Genomic DNA, 22469 nt, shown 5'->3' with positions numbered 1-22469 from the left:
ACTCAGTGAAAAGTCAGTCCTGTGGGCTGTTTTCCAATTCAAAATAAAAGTGTAACCTCTTTAAATTAGTCTCACAGACTGAACCATAACACTCAACAGCCAACCGTGCCCACATGATGTGAGCCGAGAGCTGGGCTTAAAGATGAGCGAGTGGTGTACTACATTTTGAAAATTGTCTATCGTCTACGACATGTGACAGAACAGGATCTAGTGGACTTAATGATGAGGTACTATCAAATAAGGTGTCCATCAAATGAATCATGAGGGCCTGTTTGTTGAGTTATACTCTAAGCCTGTCCTATAGGGCTAGGCTATGTTTTTTGTCTTTTTTACAGCTACAGTACAGCCATGCACAGCGCAGTGTACAGACAGTACAGGATTGCAAACCAAAAACATGAGCATTGCTGCGTAACGAAACTGCAGTGGAATTCATACTACGATGTCATAATGTGACTTTCAAAATAATTGTAAACAAACGTAGCCTAAATGGCGAAATTTGTTGCAAAATTGCCAACCACAACAACTCAGGGACCGTAGCCAAAATGGCCGACGGCGAATTCTCCGGTCGCTAGCGCAGTCCATAAACAAGCATCAATTTCAACAACTTTGGGCGCAAGCTTGGTCATCAAAGTTACAGAACTGTTAGAAATACATCCAAACAACATATATATACAGTTAAAAGTGCATAAAAATCCCGTTTCAACCTCCGGCCGCTACCTTTTTTTCTCCGCCAGACGCCGGGCCCTACCGGTCGTTATTTAGTGCGACCGCCACCAGAGTGTTTATCACGATCTTTCGCCGTTTTAATAGCGCGTTTTAGGCAGATTAATCAATTATTACATGCATGCATTATATATCACCGAAATGATAATTGCGTAGGCTATTTGAAACTAAGTTCAGATATTATTTTTGATCTTTGAATTGAATTTAGGCGAGTGATTTTTGACACCCGGTCGACATATCAGGACTTGCAAAATTCACGCGAGATCGCTTGCATCATCGGCACGTTTGAAAACCGAATTTCACAAATTCCACAAATATTTATCACATACCATATGTATCACCACAAAGGTAACTCTCTAGACTATTTGAAACCAAGTTTAGATACTTATTTTCACAAAAATTCGAAGCTATGCAAGCGATTTTTCAGTGGTAGAGATCGACGGAAACAAATTTCTCGCTTTAAAATGACATGAGACGAGCACCAAATTTCGCTAATTTGTGCACAAAATTTCCGCAATATTATAAAAAACTATCGATAAATCTGAATTATATAGACTCTTTTCAGTACCTAAACAAATTTCAGGTACATGGTCATGTTGATTAAAAGAGTATCAACCGATTGAACATGAGAAAGTTCACTCATCTTCATTGAAGCAGCGACTACCGCCATTTTTAAATGGTGGCATCTCTTCTATCGATCGGCCAATCAGCGGCACTGCTTGCAAAAAGTTGAGCCACCGCCAAATTTGAAATCGCCAAAATTCAGTCAATGTGCCTGCAGCGCCAACTGGCGGTGAAAACCATATTAATTCCATTAAAAGTAAAAAAGTAAAAAATATTAAAAAATATTCAGCCACATTTGAAAACAATATTTGCTCTGTGGACCGAGGTAAAAAGGGAAAGAAATCTACACGCGAAATGACCTCATTCTCTTAATACAGGTCGGATCGCGCTGATTTTTCGTTTTTTGAGTTCACCTTGGGCAACTCCTAATTTAGCACCGTCAACGAAGTGGCTAGGCCTTCCCAATCAGAAATGTCCAATTTTGTCCACAGATGGGTCCCTAGATGGATGGATTGCAGGACGGACACCATTTGAACAGCTATTCTACTAGCTCCGCTGACTTTGTCAGCTGAGCTAATAATAGTATCTCACGGCAGTATTTATATCATTGTACGGACGAAAGCCTCCTATAGGTAGGCCTATCATTATTTAGATGTAACAATGATACAAGGTTTCGAGGATTTACATTTATCAGAAGCAATTGTGCCAATGCTGCTAAACACAATGACAGAAATATCAAGGATTCGTGTTTGTTAAAACTACGTCCAAATGGAGTAAAAGGCCTTTGTATGATGTATGAAGGAAATATGAATTTGCCTTTCAAACTAAATGTTCAGTTCTATCAATTTCAAGGGTTGTGTGGGTAAGAAAAATTCAGAGGCACAATTATTTTGAATGTTATATCGATTATAATGGCTGTGTATCAAAACATTCAAGGTCGGGGTTTCAGAAATTCATCGGAAGAGGCAATTTGGTTGACTCGTGCTCACTGCAACTAGATATAATCGTAACAGCTGCTCATGCAGTGGATTTTACCGCTACTGCATGTACTCAAGAGTTTGCATATGACATAAATGTAGAAGAGAAAAAACCCTGAATTTCATGATGCACGAAAACATTCCCTTCTTTCCAAACAATCGTGTCTGGCAATGACATGGCCAAACTTTGCCGAGTTATGGGGTAAGCCTTTGTTGATTTCAATGTCACAGCTGGCATCATGATGGAAAAATCAGAGGCTTACTCCGTAAGTCAGCCATTCTGTTTCCGCGCAACAGAGTGGCACATCTAGTTGCATTGTATTGTATGATGTAACTGGAAAAATGCCAAAAAGACTGCAAGCTTTCTTGTGGTAGTGCAAAATATAATATCCTTTGATTACGTGGAAAATTGGTGCAATATTTACACCACTCTTACGTCAAACGCTAACGAGAATACGTCAGACAATAACGAGAGGATCAATTATCATACATACATTGTACGATCATCTTACAAAACCGGGGTTGTTGGCGTACGAACAGAGGTGGCTCTGTTACGTATCGGGAAACACGAGGATGCTTTTTTCAATATTCATAGAGCTAAATGATGGGTAAGAAGGACATCATTACTTCGTGGCCAAATATCAAAATAATGGAAAACAGAACAGTAAATTTGAATCTAGATCGAACTTCTAATGCCATTCTATTTTTCCCTGCTATTTTGGAAGAGTTTTTACAATCTGATGTACATGTAAAGCTAAAATTGAATTACTTTTTTCTGTCCTTTTTGTCAACATTACAGGCATCATAACAGGAGGTGTAGAGTCCACTTTGGCTACTGCCCACATTGGGAATTTTTTGCCAGGCTTGGCATATGGACACTTAGGTATGAGGGACCTGGCCTGTATCTGGTGTCTGGTGTCTGCCAGAGCAAACAAAAAACCCCACCAAGTGAGATACACGACTCTACCTCTAGCCGAAGACGGAGTCACCAGGCCAATAAACCCAACTGGCACGTAAAACGCTCATCCGCCCACCTTGAACTAATAAGGAAACCAAAGATGCAAAACGAAGATAATTATTTACCATTTTTATCTGATCCGCAATCTGATAGCACCACACATCCACATTGTATTCCATTTAGTATGCTGAACCCCCAGATGGATGACGTACGTGACAATCCAAAAACTCCAAAAAATCTAGACCTAGGCAAATATCGCTAGAAAGTACATTGTGCATAAGCATGTGTATTCAGTGCGTAGGCCTGGAGATTTTTCATTCATATTTCAATGGTGTTGCGCTCTTGTAGGCCTAGTAAGTGCACCACTTAATCCCATTCTCAAACATATGTTTACTATAAGTACACCCCCTTGAACGGCGCACCACGAATATGATATACACAGGCCTATACTGATGTGTAGAATAGTATTTAACCCCTCAAAACTATCTTGACATTATTTTTAACGATACTGTATCATGAAGAAAGCTATGTTTAAAAAAAATCTAAATGAGCTGATGATATAGTTCCTTTAAAGGTGCATTATATTCCCTTTTAGGAACCCCTATGAAAGCTGTTTCGTGGGGGTTGATGTTATCAAGATTTGCCCCGATGACCCACTGACAAGACAGTAGAACTATGGGACGATTTAGGCCCACGTCCACAGACCAACAGCTTGACCTGACCTTAGTGGTGCTAGTAAAAAAGACCCAAACCCACTGTACCGAAAATACACTCGAATATGCACCCTTGACATAACTTCAATATTTTCATTCATTTCGAGACGGCATTATAAACATATTAGGCAATACAAGCTAATGGAGTAGTTGTTAATTAATTAGTTGATATGCATACCTGTTGGCCATGATCAATACTACGATAAAACCATTGGATTGATTATTGGGACATATACACAACTTGGGAAGGTTGCAATACTGGGACACGTCTCGAGGTGACAACATCGGGGGCTTACGACATCTGTGAACTGACAATATCTGTGGGGAGATGACATCTGTAAGCTGACAATATCTGTGAGCTGACAACGTCTGGTCTGAGTTTGACTTTGGCGAGGGCCAGATGTCACTGAAAAGTGAGGGTTTTAATGTATATTTGGGACTAAAAGTGCTGTAACTGTGGTGTGGAGGGAGGATAAATCTCCAAATCAAAAAACTTGACTTTGTCTTTGAATCAAAGAAATGTTGAGGCATTCAAACACGCACAAGTCACCCCCCCTCCCCCCGCCGGCAACACACACCACATCCTTCATCCCATCTAATAGACCATGAACTAACATTGACTAACTCAATCCTGCCCAAATTCAATTTTTTTTGTCAATTTAACAAATTTGGAGTCAGCTAGGGGCATCTGACATTATTATCTACGCTGTAAATGAAAACGTTTCAAGATGAATCAAATTTCTAAAGGCACTCCTAGTGCCCCAAGGAATTTATAAAAATTCGGCCCAAATTTAATTTTCAAGCCAACAAAATTGTTCAAGATTACCGAATGTTTCGATAAGAGTCAAGATGGCCGCCCTGCACCACACGAATGATGCTGGCAGAAGCTCAAGGAAAAAAAATCAATAATCTGTTTTCTCCGTGGAGAATTTACCAGCCTGAATTGATAGACAACGTCAGTCTTATCCGTAAAATATTGAAAAAAACTTTTTTACATTTTTGCAGTTGGAGAGAAACATAATTTATGATGAATTAGATACTGTTTGAAGAATATTAAGTAAATATAAAGTTGCAAATAAACATTTTTGGGCTCCTGTTCTCATTTTTGAGGAAAGTTTTTGATTTACTGTAAATCCTGTAAGTTCCGCAGCCAGTGTACCTCTTTATTCAAGTAAACATCTTTTTAAAAGTTTATAACCCGACGACCACCATATCTTCTCGATTAAAACATTTCACCGGGCAATCCCTTTTCTGGGAAAGGAGCAGTGACTATGAACATGTATATCAGAACCAAAAAAAAATTATCATGGTTTATTTCCTAGATAGATGATATCAGTACTGACTTTCTGTTTGTGTTAAAATGAGTGTAACACATGACAAACTTCGATAACATTTACCGAATGTGGGCAAACATTTAAGCTTTGATAACAAGTGATCATTCCATTGCAAAATTTTCCCTTCGACTATAAACTACATGGGTATTTTTTTACAACACCAAAAACATTTAACAGTGCAAACATGGCAAAGGTGGGCGATATTTCAAAAGGAAAAATCCAAGAACAATACAGCAGCCTTGAAAATGAAACTGGGAAATCATGGATATCGCATAGGATTTAGTCACCTTATCGATCTGATTGATTTTATAACATCGATACCCATAAACAAATTGACAATAACATTCTCGAAGGTTTGGTATTGAGGCCTATTACTGTCTAGGGCGCTGGGAAAGTTCCCGTAGGGGTTCAAATACCGCAAAGGTTAACGTGAAATTGATCAACAATCAAGAAGGCGGCAGAAAGTTCTAATAGCTTTAACTAATGTGCTCACCTGACATTTGGTTACATTACAGCGTAGATTTACAATAGTGATGACTCAATCAAATGTTTTATTCTTATTGAAATATTAACTCGTTACATGAGTAAATACAAATAAATGTGTAGGGGTTCAAAAACCGCAACCTGACATTTGGTTACATTACAGCGAAGATGAACAATAGTGATGACTCAATCAAATGCTTTATTTTTATTGAAAAATTAACTTGCTACGTGGGTAAGTACAAATAAATGTGTAGGGGTTAAAAAACCGCAAATGTTAGCAAGTAAAAGAAAATTCGAACAATTGCAATTATCATTTATGCAATATTTCAATACCTTATTTTATTGAAATTCAATAGTTTAGGCTCATTAATGACTCAAAGATCATTTTTAATGAAATATCGATTAGAAAGTTCAAAAATATGTGTAGGGGTTCCAAAACCACAAAGGCTAGTCAGAATTCTGAACAGTGGTGATAATTCTTAAGATTTATTTACCCGATATCTAGATATTGATTTTCAATCTTTCCAAGGCTCTGAAATTACATTAGGCCTAGATTTTTAGGTGGCCCACAAGGGTTTCCCATTTTTAATGAAATATTAATTAGAATGATAAGACAAAGTTGCAGGGGTTCGAAAGCCACAAAGGTTAAAGAGCATGTTGGGAGAACATTCTAAACTGCTATCAGTTTGTCAATTATTTGAAATCATGTCATGAACAAACAGAAGATGATTTTATTAGAGAAAATATTCATCATTTGGTGTCTGGTATTCTGTCTCGTGTGGGGGCTGAAAGGGTTAGCCACGCCAAAATAATTTTTATATGTCACTATCGGATTGACTGATGAATGTGATCACCTAAACTTGAACCAATTCTGGGTTCAACACGTTTAATATTTGTCAAAATTTCATTAGATTTTAACACTGCATTAAAAATTCGGCAAGGAATGGGTTAAAACTAAAATACCGGATCCAAAATCCCGGGCATAATTTCAGAAATTCCAATATGCTCCCTTCGCAAGCGATTAAAGTATGTGTACTATTTGCTCGCATCCCACCTGACTAGTTGGGTTATACATATTTTATTACAGCCTCTACAACTATTCTGGCACTGCTCCATTGTTTTTACAGTCGAAAATAGTTCTTGTAAGATGCCTACCGAACCTGAGGCAGATCTGGACACCAGCCTCTGGTACACGTAAGAAAACCTTACTCGAATAGCAGCTAAAACCTGAAACAAGTCTGCTACTCGAACTAGCATCATAAGAATTTTTCGATTCTGCTTTTCAGAAGAAATCTGATGTTTTTTCGAAAATTTAGGAATTGAGACTGAACAAGGGGTATTGGTTGTCTCACCAAACACTATACAAGGGCGTAGCTAAAATGTAGGTCAAAGCAGTGGCGACTGTGAAGTTTCGGGCGGAATGATGGGTCAATCAGAGTGTTTGATAACCAATACTTACAGAGAGGTATCAATTTCTATTAACATACTTCAAACTTGATATACCTCAGTTGAAAATTTGAACAAAAAATTTATTAATAGATTAATGAAAGAATATTTAATGATAGGATAATTGCAAATTGACAAAATCCATTAACTAAAACCGGTTCGGGCACGATTGACTTTGAACCATAGACAATATCTCCATCATTGTTTACAAACAACCAAATCTTTGACCTCACCAGAGCACTGCACGCCCTGCCATCTGGATATCAGCAGAGATACTACACCGAGTCATGTTATCGCATGCAACATCCGTGACCAGGCCATTCAGGCCATTCTCCCGCATCCTGCATCACAACTATGGTCTAATAGGTTTTTGATCACAATCAAGAGAAATTCATCCATGTACAGTGAAAATCGTTTTACGGACACCTCTGTGTCCAGATACCTTTCTTTACAAAGGACACTGATTTAGTGCCAAATTCACATAATACGACCTCTGTACTCAAGACATCTCTCTATAAGGACAGTGTTGTGAGCACCAATTGTGTCTGTAACAGAGAGGTTTCACTCTAAAACAAACATTTTCAAATCTAGGTGAGAATTACTCAACCTTGCTTACACAAACTAACCCAACAGTCCCGAGTAACCTGACGTAAATTAAAGGTAGGAAATGAGAAAATGGTTTTCTAGCATGACTGACATTGTTGTTGAGGAAACAGGACAAGTTCTACTGCCGGGGCTAAAAATAGCAACTAATACAACAACCCTAGACTGTAAGTATTTACATGTACGCAGTAGTTATAGTCTCAACTCAGTCAGGTTTTCTTAGTAGTGTACAGCAAGCGCCGTATTTCGCTACAAGTGCATTCTCGAATTTCAACAATCTCAACGTTTCCGAAGACACTTATCAAGGAAAAAGAAAGTAAATCTATTTCTTTCACTCTATTTTTTCATTTGACAAGCCAGGGCTAGATTTTTGTAAAGTGCATTCTTCATGTTGTTACAAGTTAAAGGGGGGCTATAGGTATGAGCTGTTGGGGGGCGAATTGGACTTTTTTCAGTCATGTTCACAGGACTGGGTCATATATGATTCGGCATAATCCCTGCACATGCACGAATAGTTTTGATTGACTGTCAGATGGGTGAGACTATGAGGAGACTATATTAGAACAGTGATATTCTGGATCCAGTGCCATAGCTTTTTAATTTGACCTTAGTAATCAGGACACCTCTCTATTAAGGACAGCATGTGTCAGTCAAGAGGATGAGCTTGATAGAGAGGTTTCACATCACAAGGTTTCGATTCAATATCCAAAATATGAAGACCCCCTTGACATGGCCCAGTTCAGTCCACCTTTTATCAATTTACATCTTTTCAAACAATAGTCCTTGAACGAAACTCCTCGACTGTACGGCAATTAAACCAGCTGACCATGCCCAAAAGAATGATTAACACAAACGACCAAAATAGAATATCAAGCGTGATAACAACAATACAACGGAGGTTGTCCAGTCACATGACACTTACCTGCGGACCGGCTGAGGTGAAGTGGGATCCCAGCCACTGGTCTTCTCCTTCAAAACTGTCGTCTGCTACTAGCTTTGTTTTGATCCAAGAGCTGACCAGACGCGGAAAATCAATAAAGTTTGAACCAGGAACGCACACACGCATATATGTAGTCCGTATTAATTCATGTGGCGATATTTCACTTTTTAGATAATCCCGCATGCGAGCGAGAACCAAACTATATCTGTCAGGATGGAGAAATGTCAAGTCATGATTGCACAACGTCGAAAGTCACTCCTCGGAAAGGAAAATACACAACGCTATCATAAACAATCGTATACATTCTTCCTGAGACATATCACGAGGATATTGACCATAAAAATATTGTGCAGAAAAACTCGATCGTTGTAGCCAGGCAGCTTTGTTGTGGACACTGCGTGTGTGCAGACTCCACTGCAGACACAGCTGTCAATCAATATGCTTACCAGACGGGGAGGAGTTTTAGGCTCCGCCTCCTAAAATGGCCTAACCAGGCAAGTAAGAGTTGTATATCATGTGGGGTCGAACGTAGGTACTATGTATGTAACAATTACGACGTCATATTATCGAACAAAATGTAACTTTTAATGATTTTCAATTACAAATAGGCACGTAGCTATAATGTAGGGGCTTCTGCTTCATCGCGGCACTCATACATCATTTCAATGTGAAAGCTAGGCCTAGATAAGAGATAAGCGATAGGCCTACTGATATAGACTTGATACTGTACACGTGACATTTTTCCAATCATTTTCTTTTCTTCATTTTCACAAATGCGGCGCTGTAAAACACGAAATTAAAAAGTGCCACTGATGCATTAACCATTAAGGGCCTTGCTGTTAAGTTTAAAATTTGAAATTTGTAATTGAGAATTTGAAAATTCTAATGGCATGTTTATATAAATTTCAACATTGCTGCTGTTAAGTATAGATTAATCCACACTTGCTACTGTGTATACAGATATACAAATACAAAAAAATACCAAGTTTCAGCAAATTTGTATGCATGATTATTGCACTACGGCAACGTGTATAACTGCATTTCTATTTTCCCTGGCCCACCAGGAAATACGAAGGGCATACCCCTTTAAATTCGGGCAACAAATACAGATTTTAGTCGACCCCATTGAACAGGAGCCAACACGACAACTTTTACGCAAACAATTCACGGTTTACCGACTTCTATAATTCTTGATCATTGTACACGATATAGATTACTAAAACTATCATTTTTATTGAAACACTCTGTACAACACGACCAAGGATATTCACTCCCTTGGGTCTGGATCAAGCGAATTTACCATCTAACATTTGTCTAATATCATTATCAATTCCACACGCATCAGGCTTTCCATTGAGGCATTGTGAGGCTTGTGGGATCTCATTCTCTTCTCTTTTGACAATACAAATTTTGTCGTTTGGGAAAATAAGGTATTCGGCTAGGTCATTGACAGCAGATTATAAGGCTTTTGAGAGTAAGCAACACAGGATTTGAAAGGGCAAGCTTATTGGGAAATTATAAAAGTTGTTCAGGCAACTACAAATTAAGCATTAGACATGTTGGACAATGAAGTTATGATTATATTACGAGAACTCCTAAGGCCCTTGAACATATACACAATTTTAAGCAAGTATTAGTCACAACCAATACGATCGCCAAATTGCAGAGCCATTGTGTAAGATACCTTCATCCGTTTTTCGTAGGCCGGGAATATTTTAAAAACTAACTCTAACCAGACTCATGCTGTAGTGCAGTTATTGTGAATGCAACATGGCTGAAACTTGTTTGTATTTCAGTCTACACAACCAAATTACGTCATTGTGTATGACGGCATATCTATTTTCCCGACCGACGATTAAATACGAATGGACTTCCACAATCTGGAGATAAAACTACCTCGAGATACTATTTATCTGATAATATCCTCTCGCGAGACATGTAATCAAAACACAGGTCACACGCACCTTTGAAAAAGACTACAACAACATCAGACATGCAAGACGGGCAACTCTTTATTACTTCCAGTTGATTTTGCACTTTTGATGAAGTTTTTGATGACAATATTGGCTTGGCACTACATGCGTATCATCCAAGGATACCTCATTCAGCCGGGCTCATGTAATCAGACGCGTTGACAATGCCGCGCATGTTCCTTAAGGGACGCACAAAAGATGAGTCTTTTTCATTACGCGGCGTATATATACGTTGCCAGTTAAAAATATGACAATACCATAGTGGCTTTCAGTTGATAAAGGCCAACAGAAGGCAGGGTTCATCTATGTAGACAAGATTTTTTTACTGGTTCAGAAAGCAATTTGACAAGTCTGAATATGGACAACAATTATAAATTGCCATATTTGTATTTTGGTTGCATCTTAAATACCATGGGTAACCTATTGTCAAAACCAATCTCCTCAAACATGTCAAAGTACATGTAGATACCTCGCACTACAACCTTTTATTTAATGGTTTAGTGAGGACATCACTAAATTTCATCAACATATGACATTTTGCAACAACAAACAATTCCCCAAATTTCAGCTTGAGAAAAATTCCATCGCTTACAGTAATAATAACAAATGCCAACAATGAGCCTGGTATCAGGAGTCTAAAGTTGACCTGAACAACTTTGAAAGGCAACACACCATTGTGCTTCCACATTTTGACACTTTGGTCAAGTTTCTTCAATTGTTGACCTTGCACTTGACCTTGGCATATGTAGGTCAAGTTTATTGATCATGTCGATAGAGATGAGGGTCAAAAGGTACAAGTATGCATAAAGCATATAGGAAAACAAGGGTTGAAGCAGCAAAAGTGATTTAATTCCGCCCCTGTTATATCTTAAGGATATCTTTGTCCTTGTGCAAGACACTTTACACTGTCGTGTACTTTCGTCATTTTCGTAAAAGCAGTGGTGTAGCACCGCCAGATTTAAAGGCAGACTGACGTCAACCCCGTATTTCGGTCTTTGGGGTGTTCATTTTTACCATCTACTCGTGACTTTCAAACATAATCATGTCCACACTCATTTTTACCAATAGCCTAAAAAAGTACTCACAAATAGCCAGCGCCCAGAATATTTTCTCGGAACAGAAAATGACAAATTCTAGCTAGAATCACATTATGCGGCAAAAATCAGTGCATAAAAAGACGATGATTGACTAGAGACGGCCAATCAATTTGTAGCCTATTATACCAATGATTCTACCGTTTTTTGTGTTAACATTAGAGGCTGTTCCAGAGATTGCCTGCACTCAGTGTACTCAATGATGCCTGCGAGTAGATAACAGGCCTCGGAAAGTGGCTGGGGGGGGGGGGTAGTATTCCTTATGAATGACCCTTTTGAATGTGCTGATGATCATGACGGTATTTTCAGACTTTCCATGGGAAGATAAGGGGGAAGGGGATAATATGTCGATGCTGAAGTCTGCATCAATGACCCTTTGGAATAAAATGGTACTTATGATAAAATTTCAAGACTTTCCTTGGGTAGTATTCCTGATAATGAAGCCTGCATCAATGATGCTTTGGAAAGCCAAAATGATGCTTATAATGATATTTTAAAACTTTCCTTGGTGCAGTCAGGGGGGGGGGGGTTACTGATAATGTAGCCTGCATCAACAACCCTAGATGGTGTGGCAGATACCATGATCCTACCTACCTTGTAAATGTCTCCTCGAGTCAACGTGCTTCGATTTGTAGAGTGACAACTTACCTAAAATGACAGAATGAAAAACAACATTGAATAAAACAAAAATACAGGGATCGGAACCTCTCTCTTGTGACACCCCTCTATAAAGGACAGTATCAGTCCTTAATAGGGAGATTCCACTGTACAAAAGTACTAAAACTTTCTGGCAAAAGTAAATATTTCCGCCACTCTGACTTTACAACAACAAAACGCCACAGGCACCTCTAATTACCACCACGGAAAAACACTTTTTGATGCATGTGGCCATTTATTGCCTAATCCCAGCTATCTAAATCGCTTATTTAGATAATACACTTACTATAGTACCAAGTTTCAGCAAAGTCATAGTATTAATACCTGCACTACGGCATTGTGTATAACTGCATTTCTATTTTCCTTTCCTTTTATTTACAAACAGCGTACCCCTTTAATTAGCCAAGCAAAATAAGCGACGCTACCCTATGCATACCAAGCACCAAGAGTTTGAAGACATTATCATGTGGCTTATTCCTTGTAGGGGTTTCTAAATTGATTTTTTTTCAGCACGCGCTCATGTTGCTCAGTATATATTGCGACTTGATAGTGGAACCCGATATTCAATGTACAAGTGAGACTGGTTTATTGCACTTGAAAATTAGAAATTAGGGAGGCAGTGTATAGGATGGAAGAGCGTAAGTTTGTTCATCATTTAGAAACAAATTAAATGAACCAATTTCGAAAATTATGCATCTGCTCCAAGGTTTAACAAGACAAATTTGAAATGGGCTGAATTGAACTTTTGTTTTGGCTTTAGCGCGGCCTGCATAGAGACAGTTTCCCCTGATGAACTCCTGTAGGCAAATTATTACCAAATCTGAGTGGAGAATTTGAAGAACTTTAGTTTCACCTATCTAAGTCTGGTTGGAATATTCATTTCAAGCTAGATATTAAGCACAGCCGGGACATCGATGCATTTCAAAAAGTTAACTTCGGATAGATGATGGGTGGGTGGCACCTTGTTTCGATTTTGTAGTTATATTCAACCAGTCTTACATCGGTGAAAATAGGGTACCGATATGTAAAATTTTGGTCGGACAAACATGACTTAAGAAAGTATGCCTTTCTCGGCTGCAAAACTCCATTGACACACACTCTTAGTAGGGAACTGCGGCCCAAAGGCCTAATTTTTCAAAAATATATTTTTTAAAGGTGGTCATTCTTAGCCGAAAGCACAGAAAATACAATCCGTCGTGTTATAGATTTCACCACATATGTGCAGCTTTGCTCCGAGTTAAGTTTCGCTCAAGTTGACTTATGGCTCCCCCGAGCATTTTCAATGACCATTAGTCCAAGTTATTTGTATATGTGACCAATGTATATTCCTGTGTATTCAAAAGATGAAACTCTCGTAAGGGTCTCGTAAAGCGTTCTAGCAGGACAGGATGATGCATAGGCAATTGCAAAATTTAACCCCTTTTTGGCTGAAGTCGTGATCTACGGCATAAATCATCTGGTGGGATGGCTCAAGGTCAAAATATTTTGGAATGTGAAACAAATTTGATTGACAACCATCCCCGTTTTTGGAATTTATTTGGTATTGGACAAAAAGTGTTCATTTGTGGGGCGATATCAATCAACCAATCAGTCATTACCGGTGTCATAACAGGATTGGGTTTTTGACAGAGAATAATGAATAAATGATTATTTCTACTCAATATACAATTATCATATGTGTTAACTTTGCAATGTGAATTAAAACAATTTGTAATTTCGATGGAGAATTCCCTTACGGGACACAAATTCTTGCTGTCATCATAACATCATCATATAAACAGACTTATGATTGGACGATTAAAAATGGACATCGGGGAATCGCAAGACGTGCATAAAACCAAATCGTCATCATCACTGTGGAGGGTAGTTAATTTTCGTCGTACAAGGCCATTTCATTTCAATATCGCAAAGTACAAATTTGTGTTTCATAGCATCCTCTAAGGACTCGTTAAAACCTTGTTAATGATAGTGCGAGGAATTTATAGTGGCGCCAAAATATGATAACTATTTGAAATATCCACATGCTCGTCAATTTGACTTTGAAATAGACATGCTTTTGACATGTTTGAGAAGTTTAGAATTTGTGTTCGTAGTGGTGAAGGCACATATCAACTTTTCTAATTCAGTTGTAATCATTGTAATGGTCAGTGGTGTCTGCATTATGCTGTGTCATTGATGTTCGTGTAACCTTGAATGGTTTTGATATATCTGACATCAGACTCATGATATCATCACTTAAGTTTCCATTTTTGAACTTTTCTTTTGATAACAAAACCGTTGTACATGTTGTACTATATATCAAACCAAGCTAATGAACCTATTTGAATCTAGCCTAGCATGCCTAGTCTAAGCATATTACAAGCCTACGAAAAAGCGACCGTATTTCATAGATAGATTTCCATTCAAGAAGCTGAAGATGACAGAAAATGGGATACTCGCACAGTTTTTGAGTGGAAAAAGAAGAGTCAGTGTGTTTTTATGCGTCTGGCTGTTAAAATGGAATTTCCAGGTATATATACCTATTGTATAGTTATTTTGGTAGCTAAGTAGGCCTATTCACAAGTATTTCGTATGCTCATGTTTTTTCTGCAGCGAACCTGTGTTTCATCGTCTCTTAGGCTAGAGATAAGGTGTACTGTTAACCCCCGAGGGAAGATGGCAAACTGAAGTACAGTAGAACCTCTCTATTAAGGACACCCTCGGGACTGACATGTGCTGTCCTTAATAGAGAGGTGTCCTGATTAGAGAGGTCGATTTGAGCGGAAGCAACCTCTTTGGTACTACAACTAGAGTCCTTAATAGAGAGGTTGTCCTGAATAGAGAGGTTGTTCTTAATAGAGAGGCGTCCGCTAAGGTAGGTTCCACTGTATATACAATTGTTACACAAACAAATACGATTTGCCCCCTTTGCTGTTGCTTGTGACATGAGCAAAAGAAGACTGCTTATCTTTCAACTGATTTGACTGCGCGCGTAGTTTCAAACTTCCCAAATCAGATCATTTATTATCAATTAGAAGCTAGCTAAGGTGCAATAGGAGGAACATCTGAATGACCCTGGTATGTGAGGAGGATGCCACTGCGAGACAATACATCAAGGCCAACCCCACAATACATCAAACAGCTATACCAGAGCTAATGAATGGTTTTCTTTGTCTAGGAGACCTTCGGGTCTCATGTCGCATGTGACAACACATTGACTGGATCATATTCCTGCTGCCTTCTCTGGATTCTAGTCGTGTGTTCACGTAAAAAATATCACAGGGACTTCTGATACCCGATATGAGCTTTGTGTAATTCACCCTAAGGATTGGGCAGATCGAGTGAGGCACAGTTTTGTAATGTCCGCTCATCTATTAATGGTCACTAAAAAAGAAGAAAAACTTACAATATGAATGTGTACATGTCCCTACGATAAGAATGTATTCTAGACCACGTAGACTTATGTGTTGTCTCTAACTATTTAGAAAAGTCTGTCAAATCATTTACCCAAGGTATAAATTTTTTCAACATCACGTTAATACATTTCATAATACCTGGCCATTTTTTACTATCTCAACCTCATACTATAGAATACCTGCTTCTATCACGAATTGCCATCATAACAACCCAGGGAACCAGGTTAGATAAGCATAAATTTGTCCCAGACGTGAAGGTAGAGTTTTCGATAGCAAGCCTGGAGTATTGGTGCGTAAAATCGAGTTACAAGAAGCATTGTTACAAGTATTTTCTCCGGAATTTGAACTGATAGAAGTTTTTAACTGTTTTGTTTACAAAAAACGAAGGTCTATTACTGTAAACAGCAATTTATTTGCGTCTTTTTATTTATTTCAATTCTAATTTTTTTTTCGCTTTTGCGATTTGCCAAATTTTCGAAAGAAATGTTTTCAAGATTTTTATTTTAGTGGATTATGAAATTTCTTTCGGTTGTTCCAATAAAAAGTTTTAACTTTCACAAATGGAGGTTGTTCTGTGAAATCTGTGAAAATAAAACTCCTGCAAAAATGGACCTGGCCACGAGAATTGCAATACGAGATGACACTATGCAATAGAGACATCTCTTGTTGAAAACTGAAACTGATTATTGTGTTTTTTCATACATAGACATTGCACAATTATCATACTGTATAACTTTAGTTACATAATTTTACAAAATTAATCGACAGGCTTATCAACTAATTGAAAGGGTTATTTCTTATGCTAGTTATTTGGAGTTACGTAAAAGACGAAATTACAGGACATCGAATTGTAATGTGGATGGTGGGAACTGAATAATTCTAAGTTGAGTAGGTTTCAGATATTGGAACTTGTCCAAACTATTGAATACCATGAGCCAATAATTCAACCAATGCTCGATTTTCAATTGCGTGTCTTATATTCTACATGTAACAAATTGATTTTTGATAACCTAAACATGCAACAAAGATAGCAATATCATTAAGTATAACAAATCAATAATGTCCAGGTAATACATCATGGTAAGAATAAATTAAGTCAAATTACTTTTTTTTAAATATTTGTATTAGTTCCTGATGATTGAAGTGTGAATCGAAGTATATTGTGGTTGATAGAATGCTGCTCGGTGTTAAACCTTTCTGTCTTGTCTATTAGGAGACATCCTTTGGACTGACAAATGCTGTCCCTTATTGAGAGGTGTCTTGATTACAGGGGTTAAATTGAATGGAAACAACCAATTTGGAACCTAAACTAATGTCCTTAACAGACTGGGTGTCTTTTATAGAGAGGTGTCCACTAAGGGAGGTCCTCCATTTACAAATATCAAGAATATTTAGAATATTTGCCCCCATTCTAAACATTTTTGCGAGTAGGTTTGCAGTCTTTCCGAATATGGATGATAACATTTAAATGAAGCAACAAAATCAATAAATTCCTAGACGGCTTCATCAGAAATTAGTCAGAAATTCAACTGCAATTTACTACTGAACACACTTTTCAATTTGCTCAACTTGAATTGGAATATGGACTGTTTGATATCAGTCATGTTTCCAAAACAGCATATGTACACTATGTAAACATGGCCTTAGTAGCAGGCATGGTGTCTCAGGCAGGTGAAAGAACTAACAAAGTTGATGACCACCAAAACCATTACACCTTAGTTCCATCTCACAGTACAGATGGCAGCAACATCCTGCTACGGTTTCAAAACGCTCGACATGCAATTCAGACATAAACTAAGGCAATCAAAGTATGTTATAATAAACCGACCAATTTCATCAAAGGGTTGCTAATTTAGATGACCAGACACGCAAAGAAAATAGTACAATGCAATAAAAACAGAAACTGGCGATTTTTGCGTAAATATTGGTTTTCACACTACTGCCGACAGTGGGGATGGCTAGTGTGGTGTAAATATTACTTTTTGCACTACTGGTCGAAAAGATCAAAGGGTGAGCCATGTGTGGTTTCGCAGGAAAAAATTGACGGGATGATTGAGTATCTTGGTTAACCCCCTCAGGACCGATCATGGCTTTTCGGCTTTTCGCTGAATTACAATCATCTAATGACATAGTTGAGGAAAACATGATTAGGCATGCATTATTCGGAGGAATGGTTTACTCTTTGTGTATTTTGGCAAACAAGGATAATTTATATGCCTTTTTTAAGCTAGTATTTGGGAAATTTATCTTGACCGCCCTTGAACTATAAACAGGAATTAGGGCATTCCCAGCAAAACTTTTTGACTTTTGAAAAATTGTTCTTGTCAACGAGGGGTTGTATCAATGACGGGGTAGCTAATTAGTTCGAAATTGCTAGTATTATGGTGAAGACTACTTGAATAGAGCACGAAAACAAACGCAACGAGAGTATAACAATACCCTGAGAAAGTTTCGTCATATTCACAAAGTGGCTGCGTTCAATTTAGAAACGCACCATTAGAAAACAACCTGGCTCATTATCCGATCAAACTCCTGCAGGGCACCAGTCGGAAGTGATCAGGAACGCGTCTGGGTGTACGAAAAATACAGCATACGAAGGTAATATTTTCAGACAACTTTAGGCGAAACGCCGCAGGGGCAATACCGTTGGTATCTTACGCTTAGAGTGGATCAAAGGACTGTGGAGTCAACCACCTTGGAAGACTTATAGGAATCTGTCTGTTCCGAATGCATCCCTTCCAAGTTTACCAAGAGACCACCCCGAACCAAGGAAGGGTAGCTCCCCTTCTGATCCCTTGTCTACCATCAAGAATGTCTGTCTTATGAAGCAAAACTGTACTTGAACTGAGAAGTTCAACATGGAATAAACAAGGTCACTCAGAATACGATTTGAACCAAGGACCGCTTGGTCAAGGGTCATGAACGTTGACATGGTACTATACCCCACAACACTTTCAAGCTTATCAATCAATCACATGGACATGATAGACATCAAGGTCTCGCTGTTGTTTTGGAGCTAATTTGCATTTTATAATCCGTCTAATTATTTGTAATGAAGACCGATTCCTCTCATATGACAATTAGTCAAACTTCAATTAGCTAATTGTTTCCATTCATTTTGTGCCCCTCGGTACCCTCGTTTTGTTTGATGTGAGACAGCCATGTCTGTTTCACCTTTGCCAAGGTCAAAGCGAGGAATTACTAAATAGTTTTTGCTGTAAATGTGTCATTATCCATTTGTTATCATAACAAATTTTCATCACATCATATTACCTTGTATTCAAAACCACGAAAGACTTACCTTTGACCTCCAATAATTATCAACTTTGTCATCTAATCATCGTACTTCCGTCCCTACCCGAAAGCTTGCACCTTGAAATATCGCGGGATTGTAAGGTGGCATAACGTGATTGCAAGACGGCACAAAAGTCGCGTCATGACTGAAAATTAATCTAGAAATACACGAGCCGGCTGCCTTTTTCCTCGACTGACTCATATGACTCCCGAGGGGAAAATAATACCTTTGACGGAAAAAATCTTATTACTTTGTCCGGCAATCTTGAAACACCGACAGATGAACGTTGCAAAAAAAGGCAAGGCGAGGTCTGGTTACTAGCGCGGGACTGGCGTGATTACTCCCAGAGTTTTCATAATGCCTCACCGGGTTTTTTACGAGAGACTGTAGTACTACTAGTCAAGAGGCAACGCTTTGTTACCTGATGGGATTTGGACGAAAAAAGCTCGACATCTGAGAAGGTTTCTTTTGTCCGGAAAAAATGCTTTCTATTCACGAGAGGGAGAAAGCCATCAGTAAAAGGAAATCGCCATCGTAAAAAATGGACGGTGCATTCCTTCAAAAAAGATTGTTCAGAGTACACGTCTCGCTATGATATGATCTCGAAGAAGAAACTGACAATGGGCACGTTGCTACAATGATGGCTGAGGTAGGGGTGATTGGTGGCAGGCAATGTTTTCTTCAATAAAGAACCTCGAGATGACCCTCAGAAAAAACACCTCTTTTGAAAAATGGAATGGTGCACTTCTTCAAAGGGGAACTGCAGTAGCCATCTAGTTATGGGTATCTTCAAGAGGTGGACAATTCCATTGGGGACTTCAATTGTTACAAAGATAACAGGGCTGGGCGTGAAGTAGCCATCTAGTTATGGGTATCTTCAAGAGGTGGACAATTCCATTGGGGACTTCAATTGTTACAAAGATAGCAGGGCTGGGCGTGAGAGTTGCTGCCAATGTTTTCTTTGTTTTAAAATAGAGGCGAGGCACGAGTAAAGGATATCGCCTTCGTAAATAGCGATGCAATCACAACTGACCATAATTGGACAGCGACAATAGGAATTTTTGTTGCAGAACAAATGTTTTATAAAATATCTTCATAGAGTATATAAGAGATCAAACACAGACATAGAATCAGTATTTTATTTTGGTTGTGTCAATTGTCATCTGCTTGCGATCTTCTTGACGTCAGCTCAAACTGCGGAAGGAATTTCTCATCCAAAATGGACAGGACATGTTGACAATGTTGACTGCCATATGTCCTTGGGAGCAAAATACCTATATCTGCTGACCGGCTTTAACGCACAATGAATAAGCACCCCCTGCGGAGGAAGCGAGGATTTTTCCAAGAGATAACTGTAGTAGCGTCACAGACATGGCAATAATGAACATGAAAGTCATATATAATGGTCATTGTCCAGTGAAAACAATGTCAGATTGGGATGAAATTTCTGACAATGTCCACGATTAATTTGCCTCCGATGCCAAATTCCCCGGGCGATAAGATGAATGGCTGAAGTGCAAGAGTTTATCGGGGTGCGCAGCTTTCAATCTCTGTCGTTACACCCTCGGTCGTAAACGTTACGTCCCATTACTTGAAACGGCCGAGACGTTATAAAGGTAATCACAAATCACGCCATTTAGGTAACGTCTGATCAGGAGCGATCGCAATCCTTTCGGAATGACCAATTGCTCCGACAATGTCCGAGGAAGTTTTCACAATGTACTGTTAACCACCAAATTTCATGGCTATCGGGACTGACTTCTACTGCATTGTGTTTATCTGCATTTCTTTTTTCTTGACCCATGACAAAATTCGTATCAAATACAAATGGCGTACCCCTTTTATATTTAATATTTACTGCTGAAAGACTAGCTTCCAGTCCCCTCAACCTTTTCAACGGAAACAACCATGGCCAGTAACATATAATAATCATTTGCCTGAAGGAAGACTGAAGCTATTCAATCCCCGCCACCTAAGCGTACATGTACCAAACAAGTCTAGAAGACCCCAATGCCAACGCCAACTTTTTCGATAATGACATTAACCACTAACTCATTGTTTGCAAAAGTCGCCGTCCTTTTCGTACAATACGCAAACACAATGTACCATTTTCCGTGAAAGTCATTCGACTGCCACTATATATCATAGATATCGCAAAAAAGTATTCCCGATATTGCCATTTCTACGACCCTTTCTTCGAGACTTTTATCCCGCTTTCTGCCAACCGCACCTTTTTCAATGAAGACGCTGTTGTATGTATGCCAAAGGCAAGGCAGCCTTTTCATGCATTCCGTAAACACCGTCTCTTTCTTTCGGAAAAATTCTTATCATTCACGTTCGCGACATATCTCGCTATGGCCCTGGAGCAACACAAGAAGATGGCTACATTAGCTTATTGGCGTACGGAAGCATTTAAAATGTTTCACGACAAAAAAAATGCACGTTGTACAATGCAAGGATATGTTATCAAGTGTGTGCATTGTGATGTAGCTATTTCGAGGGGAAGCAATGTCTGCATCGTGTTAACTTGGACGAATATCCTGTGCAATGTATAATGTATGCTTCTATGCGGATCCATGTAAAGGTAATTGTAGTACAGTTAGTTTGACACTGTCTGGATTACAGAATATTGCTACATTAGATCATTCCTGGTGGTACAATTATACCCTTCCCCCCCCCCCCCCCCCCGTCTCCTTTATCTGGCCTCCCTTGAATATCATGTTTTAATACTCTTGCAAACACCACCACCACCTTTATGGTCCTGCCCTTGAAAAGGTATCACTAAGATTCCTACAAAGCTAAGCTATCTTATCTTGAATTCCTAATACAGTGAAACTGCTCTACTGCGGATACTCTCTCTACTAGGCACTGGATTTGGTTAAAAATTGGTCATTTCCATTCAATTTTACCCCAGTAATCAGGGCATACCTCTCAATTAAGGACAGCCTCTGTCAGTCCCAAAGCCGTCCTCAATAGAGAGGTTCTAATGTATCTGCTCAAAATACAATACTACCACCTCACTAGTTGTTTGTAAGAGACTTTCTTGCCTGATCAGCTCACGCCAAGGACAGGCTATCTTCTACCCCTAGTAGTACAGTCAAGTCATGTACACAGCCTTTTGAAGTCGACCATCAACGGATGGAGGGCGCTCAAGCTTTTTTCATCGTTATTAATCATTCATTGGTTCGTAAAGGCATTCTGTCATAACTCTTTTGTTCCAACTAACCAAAGGTTGGAAGTTGTTCTGTATGTGATGAAAAAGTAATGACCCTGAATAAGTCAACGAGAGAGGACAGCGTAATGAAGACGTCAAG

At 38.8% G+C, this 22469-nt stretch overlaps 1 protein-coding gene across 1 annotated transcript in view; it reads right to left on the bottom strand.

The window, feature by feature from the left end:
• LOC135495386 (ataxin-1-like) overlaps nucleotides 1–22469 on the bottom strand; it is a 221254-nt gene that overhangs the window by 96073 nt on the left and 102712 nt on the right. The window contains exon 3 of the mRNA XM_064783937.1: nucleotides 12403–12456. The gene's annotated coding sequence lies outside the window, so the exon portion shown is untranslated. The remainder of the gene's footprint in view (nucleotides 1–12402; nucleotides 12457–22469) is intronic.

The sequence above is a fragment of the Lineus longissimus genome, chromosome 11, assembly GCF_910592395.1.
Source record: "Lineus longissimus chromosome 11, tnLinLong1.2, whole genome shotgun sequence".
Lineage (NCBI taxonomy): Eukaryota > Metazoa > Nemertea > Pilidiophora > Heteronemertea > Lineidae > Lineus > Lineus longissimus.
Note: the sequence above shows the minus strand (reverse complement) of the source record. Positions and strands in the feature narration are given on the sequence as shown.